Source organism: Equus caballus, chromosome 7, assembly GCF_041296265.1.
Source record: "Equus caballus isolate H_3958 breed thoroughbred chromosome 7, TB-T2T, whole genome shotgun sequence".
In the NCBI taxonomy this organism is placed as follows: domain Eukaryota; kingdom Metazoa; phylum Chordata; class Mammalia; order Perissodactyla; family Equidae; genus Equus; species Equus caballus.
In genome coordinates, this window is record NC_091690.1 from 52,723,326 (window position 1) to 52,735,936 (window position 12,611).

The 12,611-nt window shown below is 39.8% G+C and overlaps 1 pseudogene; it reads left to right on the top strand.

Moving 5' to 3' along the window:
- On the top strand, positions 1,209 to 2,059 carry OR7D26P (olfactory receptor family 7 subfamily D member 26, pseudogene; annotated as a pseudogene).

The following is a 12,611-nucleotide window of genomic DNA, read 5'->3' on the forward strand; positions in this document are numbered from 1 at the left end:
TGATTTATAGGGACCTTAAGAATAGACTCTCACATTTATCAAGCGTCCACTGTATGTCACAGGAATCACACTAGAAAAATTACATGCAGAATCTTATTTAATACACTCATCAATCCTACAATGTAGGGCATATTTACGACTCCCACTTTAGAGGTGAGATATCTGCAGCTGAGAGAGATTAAGTAACTTTCTCAAGGTCACACAGATGGTATGTTGGTGGATCAAAATTCTATTGCAGGAAGTCTGACTCAAGACCCCATTTTCTGAATCAAATCTTTATACTGTACTTTGGTAGAGTAATATATTGAAAATAGTTGTCCTAAAAGGAACAGGTTAATAATGATTATAATAACTATCATTTATTGATATCCTACTGTGCACAAAGGCATTTCTAAACTGCACAAAGAGGTCAATAGCAGTAATCACATTTTTAGAAATAAAAAATAAGGCACAAGAGAGTTAACTGTGACCTCGATAGGAAGATAGGTCACAGAATTGTGGCTGTTTGAGTTGAAAACCCACGGCTTAATCACTAGTTATCAGAGTGAAGGTAGTATGGAGATTATCAAAGAAAAGATCTTAACTGTCTTCAATTATTTTGGAAGAGTCATATGAAAGAAGAAATTTTTTAAGTCCATAGATTCAGATAGGATAATTTGAAACCAATAAGTAGGAGATAAAAAGAGAGAGATTAGGGTAGGCCCAGTGGCGCAGTGGTTAAGTGGCACGTTCCACTTTGGCGGCCAAGGGTTCACCAGTTCAGATCCCGGATGCAGACATGCACACCATGTTGTGGTAGGCATCCCACATATAAAGTAGAGGAAGATGGACACGGATGTTAGCTCAGGGCTAGTCTTCCTCAAAAAAAAAAAAAAAAAATAGAAAGAAAGAAAAAGAAAAGGAGAAAAAGAGAGAGAGACTTCTACTAAACTAAACAAAGTCTGAATGAGTACAAACATTTAAGAAGGAAATGAGCTACCACTAGCCTGAGTGAATCACTGTCATTGGAAGGACTACTAGCAGGTGAAGTTCGTTCATGCAAAGGTGGAATCAAAAGATGCTGTAGCTCAGGTGCCAGCTGGATGTTCATTGACCATTGTATTTCCTGCCTTCCCAGAAGATACATCAGCTACCTGGAAGCAGGAAACTACACAGGAGTATCAGAATTCCTCCTCCTGGGTCTCTCAGAAGATCTGGAACTGCAGCCCCTCCTCTTTGGACTGTTCCTGTGCACGTACTTAGTCACCGTGCTTGGGAACCTGCTCATCATCCTGGCCATTAGCTCTGACTCCCACTTCCACACTTTGTTGACATCTGCTTCATCTCAACCACCATCCCGAAGATGCTAGTGAACATCCAGGCACAGAGCACAGACATCTCCCACATAGGATGCCTCACTCAGAATTTTTTTAAGCAATTTTTGCTGGAGTGGATAACTGCCTCTTGGGTGTGATGGCCTATGATTGGTTTGTGGCTATCCGTCACCTGTTGCACAACATGGTCATCATGAGCCCACACCTTTGTGGTCTCCTGGGTCTGATGTCTTGCTTGATATTTTATCTGTCTCCTTGCTTGATAGTCTCCTGATGATGTGGCTGACCTTCTGTTTAGAAACTGAAATTCCACATTTCTTCTTTGAACTGGCGCAGGTTCTCAACGTGGCCTGCTCTGACACCCTCACCAATAACATCTGCTTGTATGTGGCCACTGCCCTGCTGGGTGTGTTTCCTCTCACCGGGATCATCTTTTACTCTCAGATTGTCTCCTCCTTAATGAGTGTGGCCTCCACAGAGGGAAAATAGAAAGCATTTTTTATCTGTGGGTCTCACCTCTCTGCAGTCTCTTTGTTTTATGGGACATGCCTGGGGCTCCACTTCAGTTCTTCAGTGACCCATTCTTCCCAGAGAAGCTCAGTTGCCTCAGTGGTGTACACCATGGTCACCCCAATGCTGAACCCCTTCATCTACAGCTTGAGGAACAAGGATGTGAAGGGGACGCTAAGAAGGTTCTCAGCTGAGCAGCCTCTTGTCTATGGTGGGTCACTGGCCTCAGAACATAGTGAACATTGTGGGCCCCAAAGGCAATTATTGCAAATTTAAATCTCTTTTTTCTTTTTCCCCCCTAAAAAACACGATTGATTTTTTTTCTGTTCCCAAAGCACCTTCTGACTTCACTTTTATTTGTTTGTTGTGTTAGTTTCTCCTCAACAACTCCCTCAGTAATTCCCTTTTGACTTTTCTTGCTTATCTGCTGTCCGTAAAGTTCCGTGTTTGGTCAGCTTTCTTGCAGCCATTCTTAAAGTTTCTGACTTTAGATTTAAAGGGCTTATCATACTAAGTGCTGATGTCATTTCCCCAAAGTTATCCTCTCAAACGCTGATATTCTTCACCTTTATTTGTTTGTGGTCTTGTTTTCTCAAGAAGAAATGGAATGAAAGCCACACAATAGTCACAAGTGCTTACCACATCAGGACTGTGCATGTTTCTTCACATGTATGACTTTATTTCATCTTGAAAACTTTCCTTTGAGATATTTTCTCTCATTCACCCCACTTTTCAAAAGAAGAGACTGAACTGAAACCAACTTTGCTGTCCTACTTTTCATAAAAACAGTGATGTGATTTTCAACTTCAAAATAGGAATGTAAGTTTGAAAGCTGGTTTGTTGAGATGATTCATAGTAATATACCACCTAGAATAACTATGATGTTGCTTCATTCTTTGTGATCCTTCTTTCCCTTTTTCCTTCCTTCTTTCCATCCATCCTTCCATTCACGCATCAAAACCTTCCTTCATTTTTTCCCTCCTCCCTTCCTTTCTTTCTTTTATTTGACCTTTATCTCCCACCATTGCAGTTTGAGATACACCCTCTAAGATCTGAAAACATATATAATGAATACAATAGAATCAGAGTTGGTTTTCAACTAGAGAAGTTTTAATATTTTTTCTGGGACTTAGTGGAGGTGCCATCAGGAACGATAGTTACACATGTGTGGAAAGTGTTCAGAACTTAGCTCACTTTTTGAGAAGAATGTTGATAGAATTGAGTCTGTAACACAGGATGGAATAGTAGATGCTGTCAGCACCGTCTTACATTCTCTGGGATCCTCTCATCATCTCCATTGCATGACTGCCAATGGTGAGCACCAGCTGGAACCTACCTTTTTCAATATGTGGTGGCAGGAGTGACAGGGAATTATGTACTATCACAGACAACCCTTGAAGGAGAGGTGTGGGGTATGCCATGTCTTTCACCCTTTAACTTGGATAATTCTGAGATTTGGATTTTGTATCATTTTCCAGAATTTCCCCACAGGATGAAAACTCTCCTTATTTCCTGATTAATGCAAGTTTTACTGGATGTACTTTCTTCCCTGTGTCCATTTTTCCTCTCTTCTATCCATTCATTGCTCCTTCTAATAAAGTGCTTGTACTTGAATCCTTGATTAGCATCTGCTTCTGTGGGAATAAAAACTAACGCTTATGTGATAAAGTCATTATTTTTTGCTTTCATTTAATGAGTGACACGGGGAGTCATTGCTGGGTTGTGAGAAGACATATGACCTGATCTGACTTGGGAGTTTAAAAGCTCATTTTGGCTTCTGGGTGATGATGGATTGGAGGGTTTGGGAACCTGATTGGAGCTGACTGCAGCCAGCCAGGTGAGATGTAGGCAGCTATGACCTGGGGAGATAGTAGTAAAAGGAATGAGACGTGGTCAGTTTGGCTGTAATTTGAAGGTTGAGCCAAGAGGATGTGTTGCCAGGCAAGATAAGAGTGTGAGAGAAACATGAGGGACAAGAATGCCTCCACGGTTAGGAGCCTGAACAACTGAAAGAATGGAATTGCATCCATTGAGACAGGGAGGGCTCTGGGTGGAGCAAATTTGGAAAGGAAAGGGGACAGCACAAGTTCAAGTTTTGAAATATCAAAAATGAGATATTGCAAATTTATAATTACTGTCTGGTTCCACTCATGTGAGGTAACAAGAGCAGTCAACTTTGTAGACACAGAGAGTTCAGCGGTGGGGGCTAGGGTCTGGGGAGGGGCTGAAATAGGGAGATAGGGTTCAATAGGGACAGAGTTTCAGCTTGGGAAAATGAAAAAGTTCTGGAGAGGGATGGTGAAGATGGGTGACCAACAATGTGAATGTACTTGATGCCAAGTGTACAGAACTGTACACTTAAAATTGGTTAAAACTGTACGTTGTATGTTATATAAATTTAACCACTATAAAAAAGATGACGTGGCATAAAATAATGGAGAAATGTCGTGAGGTTGTAACGATGGGACTACTAGGACTGGTTCGAACAGACCCCATCTCTTATCAACAGAGTGATTGAGTTGTTTTTCAGAAAGTTTGCAAAGTCACGTAGCCAGAGCATGCACAGAAGAGGAAATCTTGACCTGGAGTGATACCAAAGCAAAGATTCTCCCCCCTACAGAACCAAAAAACCAGGACATGACTGGAACTTGAAAGTCAAACTCTCATCAGATAGGAGAGGTCCGTCATCCAGGAAGATCCAGTGTGAAAACCCCATTTCCACCTTACCATAAATGTTTAGAACTTTACCATAAATGTTTAAAACATCACCATAAATGTTTAAAACCTTACCAAAAGGGCTTAAAGCCCTCACATCAAAACCAGAGATGCTGACGCTGTCTGTGTGTGGGGGGAGGCAAGGACCAGGGTCACTAATTAGTCCCCCAATCTCTAAGAAACGCAGCTGGGAAACGTGAGAGTGAGGTACCCCTTCATCCCCTCCTGTTGTGGACCTGTCCAGTTGGCATCTTTGGTCTTGAGATGTGGGGTCACGAGGTCGTTTGACACAGGCTGAAGATGGCCCGCACGGCTGTGTCACGGTACGGCATGGATTTTATTGTACTCACTCCAAGCCTATGCAGTTCGCTTGCTGGATTTGCCTGTTAGACCAGGGAGAGGGGTCCCAAACATCTGTCCACAGCAACACGCTAAACTCCAATCACTGATTCCTCTGTGTTTTGAATTTAATGACATTTTTCTGTAACTTTATTTCTTCTTCAAATATATATTTATGTTTTTATTTTTCCCATCTTACAATAGGGTTCTGGGACCTCCCATACTAAGTCTTGACATCATCCTGATACCTGGCCTTCCTCATTTATTCAGGAATGGCTCTAAGGTTTCTCCAGTGATCATGTCTGCTGTGGTTTTCAGTGGGTGGCCTATGTGGAATTAATAAAGGTCTTTTAAAATTCTGTTTTACGAGCACATTTTACCAAGAATTGTCCATGTGTGTTATTAAATGTTTTATTCATCTATTGAATTGACAAATATTTTGCTATGTGAATATTTCACATGTTGCTATAAAAATATTTAATTTTCATGTAGCCAAGAATCTTTTTAAAAAAATAATTATTGGGTTTCCTGCCTTGCCTTAAAAATTCTCTTCAAACTCTAGATTACATGCAGATCTTCTAGTTTCCTTCTAAAATGTATTATTTTCAACGACATTTTAATCTTTAATCCTCAAAGAATGTTTTTTGGCATGTGGTGTGGGATATTGGATCCATTTTTTTTTTCCTCCAGAAAGATGGCCACTTGTTGCAGTACCCATTTATTGATAAACTATTCTTGACCTACTGATTTGAAATTCCACCTTTACTAAACGATAAATTCCTATATATACCTGTATCAATTTCTAGACTCTTCCATGCCAGTAATATTTACTTATGCCTGTATCATACTCTTCTGATTACAATAGTCTTAAATTGTTTTAACATCTAGAAGTAAAAATATAGTGGCAGCTAAAGCTTGTTGCACCTTATGCTTTAGGTGCTCAGAGACATTAAATTTTTATGCTCCTAATGATATACTTACTATCATGATTTTCTCTTGTTTGGTTTCTGCAATGGCTATATTGAGATATAATTTTCATGCCATAAAATGCACCCATTTAAAACTATAGCATTCAATATTTTTTAGTATGTTCACAAAGTGGTGCAACCATCACAATTTTAGAATGTTTGCATCACCCCAAAAGTACCCTTTGACTGTCACACCCCCATTTTCCTACTTCCTTACTGTCTAAGCTGCCATAAATCTACTTTGTGTCTCTATAGATTTGTGCTTTCATTTTTTAGACATTTCATATAAATGAAGTAGACAATTCTTTGTTTCTAATTGGTGTGTAGTTGTATCTCATCCTTGTTTTATTTAGGTCCTCTGTAACTTTTTTCAGCAAAGTTTTGTAGTTTTCAGTATACAAGTCCTTTATCTCTTTCACTAAATATATCCCTAGGAATTTTATTCCTTTTGATGCAATTGTAAATAAAGTTTTTAAAATGTCCTTTTCAGATTGTCAACTGCTGTGTATAGAAGCACATTGACTTTTTAAGAAAAATTTGAGTTCATAATGGTTTACAGCATTGTGAAATTTCAGTTGTACATTATTTCTTGTCTGTCACCACGTAAGTGCTCCCCTTCACCCCCTGTGCCCACCCCTCACCCCCCTTCCCCTAGTAACCACGGAACTGTTTTCTTTGTCCATGTGCTTGTTTATATTCTACATATGAGTGAAATCATCTGGTGTTTGTCTTTCTCAGTCTGGCTTATTTCACTTAGCATAATTCCCTCCAGTTCTTTCCACGTTGTTGTAAATGGGATGAATTTGTCTTTTTTTCCAGCTGAGTAGTATCCCATTGTGTATATATGCCACCCCTTCTTTATCCAATCATCAGTCAGTGGGCACTTGGATTGTTTCCACGTCTTGGCTATCGTGAATAGTGCTGCAGTGAACATAAGGGTACATATGTTACTTTGGATTGTTGATTTCAAATTGTTTGGGTAAATACCTAGTAGTGGAATAGCTAGATTGTATGGTAGTTGTACTTTTAGCTTTTTGAGGACTCTCCATACTGTTTTCCATAGTGGCTGCACCAGTTTGCATTCCCACCAGCAGTGGATGAGGGTTCCCTTTTCTCACATTGACTTTTCTGTGTTGCTATTATACCCTGAAACCTTGCTGAATTTGTTTAATAGCTAGCGTAGTTTGCATGTGTGTGTGTGTGTGTGTGTGTGTGTGTATTACACATCTCCCTTGCTTCTCTTTGGCTTCAAGGTATTACAACATACAAGTGTACCCTCACTTATCTAAGTAGTTCCCTAGTGACTGACAGGCAGGTTCTTGCTGATACTTTTATATAACAAGGAATGCTGCAATGAATAACTGTGTACACAGAACATTTTACACGAATATGCATGTACCTGAATGGCAAATTCTTATCATTGGCATTTCTGAGTCAACTTTAAAATCAGAAACAGTAGGGCCAGCCCCATGGCATAGTGGTTGGGTCCGGCACACTCCGCTTCAACAGCCTGAGGTTGTGGGTTCAGATCCCAGGTGCAGACCTACACCACTCATCAAGCCATGACATGGTGGTGACCCTCATACACAAATAAAGGAAGATTGGCACAGATGTTAGCTCAGGGCTAATCTTCCTCACCAAAAAACCCAAAAAAGAAACAGCATACATGGAGACATTGAGGTATAACAATGACAAGATCTGTTAATATAACTACAAAGAGTTTAGCATTATTTCATTAACATTAGCAATTTTGTTACTATTTTATAAGCCAAAGCATCATTTTACTGCCCTTCTCCCATCTTATGATGTGTTTCCTTGAAAGCAGCCCTTCAACACAAAGGCTGTGTGCAGATGGGTTTTTTTGGGTGGAAATTAGATCTTAAGGAGTGGGAGTACAGAACAGTGGGAGTCCAACTGAGAAGGAAGGAAAAACACTGAAAGGAACCATTATCATTTTGATCCCTCTGTGGGTGACTGGTGCTCAATGCCACCAAACCCTTGTGAGGTGCATTATGAAATGCATCTCAGAACTTTCCCCTAGATAGATGAAATCAGCTCATGTCTTCTATTGGCCAAGGATGATCCCAGAGGGATTAACATCCCCACATTTCTGATTTGCACATTTGTGAATACAGAGCAGATTCCCTCAGGTGTCACATACTGTGGTATCAGAGAAGCTTCAGGGCAGGAAGCAGGAGGAATGTGGCATGGGCCTGAGGCAGGTGCTGTCCAACTGCAGCTGTGCAAAGCTTTTCACAGCCTCCATTGAAATAATTAAAGAAGACACGGCTGGAATAAAAAGATGGGGCGAGAGGATTTTGAATTGTTCCTCCCCTAGTCACCCAGGGCTGCCTTAACAAAATACAATGACTAGGTGACTTAAACCACAGACATTTATTTTCTCACCATCCTTGAGGCTGGAAGTCCAAGATCAAGGTACCAGCAAGGTTGCTTTCCTCTGAGGCCTCTTTCCTTGGCTAGCAGATGGCTGCCTCTTGCTGCCTCTTCACATGGTCGTCTCTCTGTGCATGAATGCCGCCAGTGTCTCTCTGTGTGACCTTATCTCCTCTTCTTATAAAGACATCAGTCAAATTGGATTAGGGCTCAGCCTAGTGACCCCTTTTTAGCTTCATTATCTCTTTAAAGGCCCTTTTCTCCAAATACAGTCACATTCTGAGGTACTGGAGATTAGGGTCTCAACGAATGAATTTCGAGGGCACACAATTCAGTCCATTACAGCGCCCAAGATGTGTGTAATATGCCCTTCTGTAACTATTCCCTTTTGTTCATAATGTGGGAAACATGCTGTCTAAACCATAGTTCTTGTTTCGTTTTCTATTCCATCATTTATACTACTATTAGATCTGGGTTTTTTCTTTACAGAGGCAAATTATCTAAATTTGACGTGTCAGTGAAATGCATATAAAAAACAGGACATTCTGAAATTAACAGATGAATTAATGGAAGAAAGAAGGTGAAATCCACTCAACAAATTTCTGACAGTTACAATTGTTCAGTTGGTGTAGAAGAGGTCCAGTTTCAGGCAAAGACTGGGAGAGAGAGCAAATTGGAAACATATCTGCACCCCCATGCTCATTTCTAATTCTAGTATTATCGTTGGTGTGATTGACGGTAGCTGGGTTCAGATCCTGTAGAAATTAAACAACCTTAAGGGACATCTTACCACATTTAAGTCAAACCAAAGAAGAATTTTTCTTTGGAGAAAATACCCTCTTTCTCCCCACTGTTGCCTGCACACAGACACAACATGGCTGAAAATTTTCCATTCTTTTATCTTTGTACCCCAAGGGAGCTGAGTTGTTTGGAAAGAGGAAAGTCAAAAGAGAAGTTTATTTAATGAGGACCTCTGAGAATTCAACACTTGAGATGATAATAACATGTCCCTGTTGCCCTTTTCCTATAATTTTCTGATTCCTGCTTAGGTGAAAATCCAACTGGGCTTTGCAAGGACAGACCTCAGAGAACAGGAAGCTTCAGTGAGGGTCATAGTGTCCCAGCGAGGGCTGGTGGAGCAAAAAGGAAAAGAGGAGAGAAAGCGGATACTCTAGACTTACCTCTTGAGTGATGAGACTGGGACAGTCCCGTTTTTATTTAGTCTATGATGGTGCAGTCTCTAGACTTTGAACGTACTTTAGTTTCTACTGAAATCAATCTTTTCCAGCACTTGCTGTGTTTCTTTCTCTCTCTTCTGGAATCTAGAGCCTCTTTTCAATAAGAGTTAGTTTCTGGGGTGTCTCCATCTCTTCTCTACTCTTTCCCATAATTGTAGGCTTCTGTTGGATTTCCTATGTCCAATCATTTATTCACTACCTACTTACTGGAGATCTATTATGCACGAGGTACTGTCTAGTTAATTCCTAATGTGATTTGCTTTTTCTATTACATTCTCTAACTATTTTGCAGAAGATGTAACTCACTGATAGCACATAATAGTAACATAATAGTTCTGTATTGATTGTTGTTATTGTTTCACCTTAGTGTCCACAATATCATCTACAAATAATGTGATTATTTCTGATGCTCAGTACTCAGGCCAATTTCCTGTTCTCATCTCACCAATATCTTAAATGTTCTGCAGAATATCGAATGATTGGAGTAGACTGCCTTGGTCTGTTCATAAATCTAACACAAATATTTTAGTGTTTTAATGTAGAATATTCTGTTGGCTGAGGCTATAAAACAATCGCTCTTTATTGGTTTAAGAAATTTTCTTTAGTTTCTTCATTTAGTAAGAGGCTCTGTCTGGGTGCTAACCATGGTAATGGTTGTTACATTTTCTCAAAGGCATTTTGTACTGTGATTATGGTTGTGATTTCTCTTCACTGACCTATTTTCATGGTGAATTATGTTAACTAACATCACAGTATTAAACCAGCTTCCCATTCCTAGAATAGGTATTACTTATTTGTGATGTATTACTCTCCTAAAATAGATATGAACGCATTTGATTTAACTTGATCGTTCAATTTTGTGTCTATATTCAGGCATACATGAGCTTGCAGATTTTTTTTGTGTGTCATAGTTGATGCATTGAGTCTCAGTCTTTATTGTCCATCTAACATTTGCAGGTGTTGAGCACGCACTATGTACTGGGCACCATATAAGCCCTTGGAAAGATAATGGTGAGCAAAAACACTCAGGTCCTCTGACCCACAAATGAACATAAAATTACCAAACTGAGAGGCACGCCAAGGAAAAGTAGAGGAGCTGGACTTGTGGGCCTCACCCACTCTGCTCTCCATCTCACTGGCCTCTGAAATCCCTTCCAATCTCAAGCTCACTGACCCACAGGGCAACCGTGAATTCTGTTCTCTCAGCCCGAAATGCTTGTCCTTTCCTTATTTCCCCTGGTTAACAATTGCCCATCCTTCCTCTTACAGCTCAAATATTCATATTTCAGAGAAGCCTTTTCCACTCACCTCCCAACTAAATTGGTCCTCAGTGATTATTTTCTCTTATTAACTAGCATTCTCTAAGCATTAATAACACTGGCTTTTTTTTCTAACACAGAGAATGTCAACATTTATTATCAAATCTAAAATTTGCCTTTCGCTTTGTAGGATGACTTGATTTATTGAAGCTTTGAATAATTTTTTTATCAATCTATCAATGACGTTTTGAAATTAACTGCACTGATTTTTAATACAACACATACACATTTCTGAACATGTACACATGAGCAGACACTCTCACACATGTTTACACTTATTTTAGTGGTTTTGTGATTTTATTCCCTTCCCTTATCTATGTAGTCCACAAGATTTCCCTTTTCTGGAAGAATCTATCTGACAGGCAGTCTCTGATAGAGGAAGCCATAGGGATCTTCATTAATTAGTGCTGCATGGTGGTCAAAGGGGTAACAGACCTGTTGTGTTTATAATGATCAGAATTCCATCTTTGGTGACTGCCCTAGTTTAAGGAAAATTTGATAAAAGGTACTCATGCAAGACAGATTTATTGTGATGTTAAGAACAGAAGCTGACATTTATCAAGTGTCCACTATATGTCACAGGAATCACAAGAAAAATTACATGCATCATCTCATCTAATTTACTCATCAGTCACACAATGTAGAGCATATTTACTACTCCCATTGTAGAGGTGAGGGATCTACAGCTAGGAGACATTAAATAACTTCCTCAAGATCACACAGATAGTAAGTTGGAGCAGCTAAATTCTATTTAGGAAGTCTAACCCAAGATTCCATTTTCTAAATCACAACTCTATTTTGTACTTTGGGAGAGTTATATATCAAAAATGATAGTCACAGGGGCTGGCCCCGTGGCCGAGTGGTTAAGTTCGCGCGCTCCGCTGCAGGCGGCCCAGTGTTTCGTTGGTTCGAATCCTGGGCGCGGACATGGCACTGCTCATCAAACCACGCTGAGGCAGCATCCCACATGCCACAACTAGAAGGACCCACAATGAAGAATATACAACTATGTACCAGGGGGCTTTGGGGAGAAAAAGGAAAAAATAAAATCTTTAAAAAAAAAAAAAAATGATAGTCACAAAAGGAACCGATTAATAATAGCTATTATTTATTGAGATGCTACTATGCACAAAGGCATTACTAAACCTCACAAAGAAGCTAAGAGCAGTAACTACATTTTTAAAAGAAAACAATAAGACACATGAGAGTTAATTGTGACATCAATAGGAAGCATCAACTCACAGAATTAAAGTTGTTTGAGTTGAAAACCATGTCTGCTTTTTTTGGGTGAGGAAGATTGGCCCTGAGCCAATATCTTTTGCCATTCTTCCTTTTCTTGCTTGACGAAGATTGGCCCTGACATAACACCTATGCCAATCTTCCTCTATTTTGTATGTGGGTTGCTGCCACAGCATGGCTTGATGAGTGGTGTAGGTCTGTGACCAGGATCCGAACCCAAGAACTGGGGCTGCTGAAGCAGAGCATACAAATTCAACCACTACACCACCAGGCTGGCCCCTGGAAACTCATGTCTTAATCACTATTTTATAGATTTTAGAATGATGGATGTATGGAGATTACCAAAGTATGTCTTTATTTTAAAAGTCATATCAAAGAGTAAATTGGTTTATGTCCACAGGTTTGAATAAGAGAAGTAGAATCAGTGAGTAGGAGATTAAAAAGAGAGATTTCTGCTAAATTACAGGATGTCTGAATGATTACACACATTTAAAATGCAAATGGGCTACCACTTGAGTGAGTGAATAACTTATATTGTAGTGACTCAACTCAGGACAAAGTTTGTCCAGGTAAAGG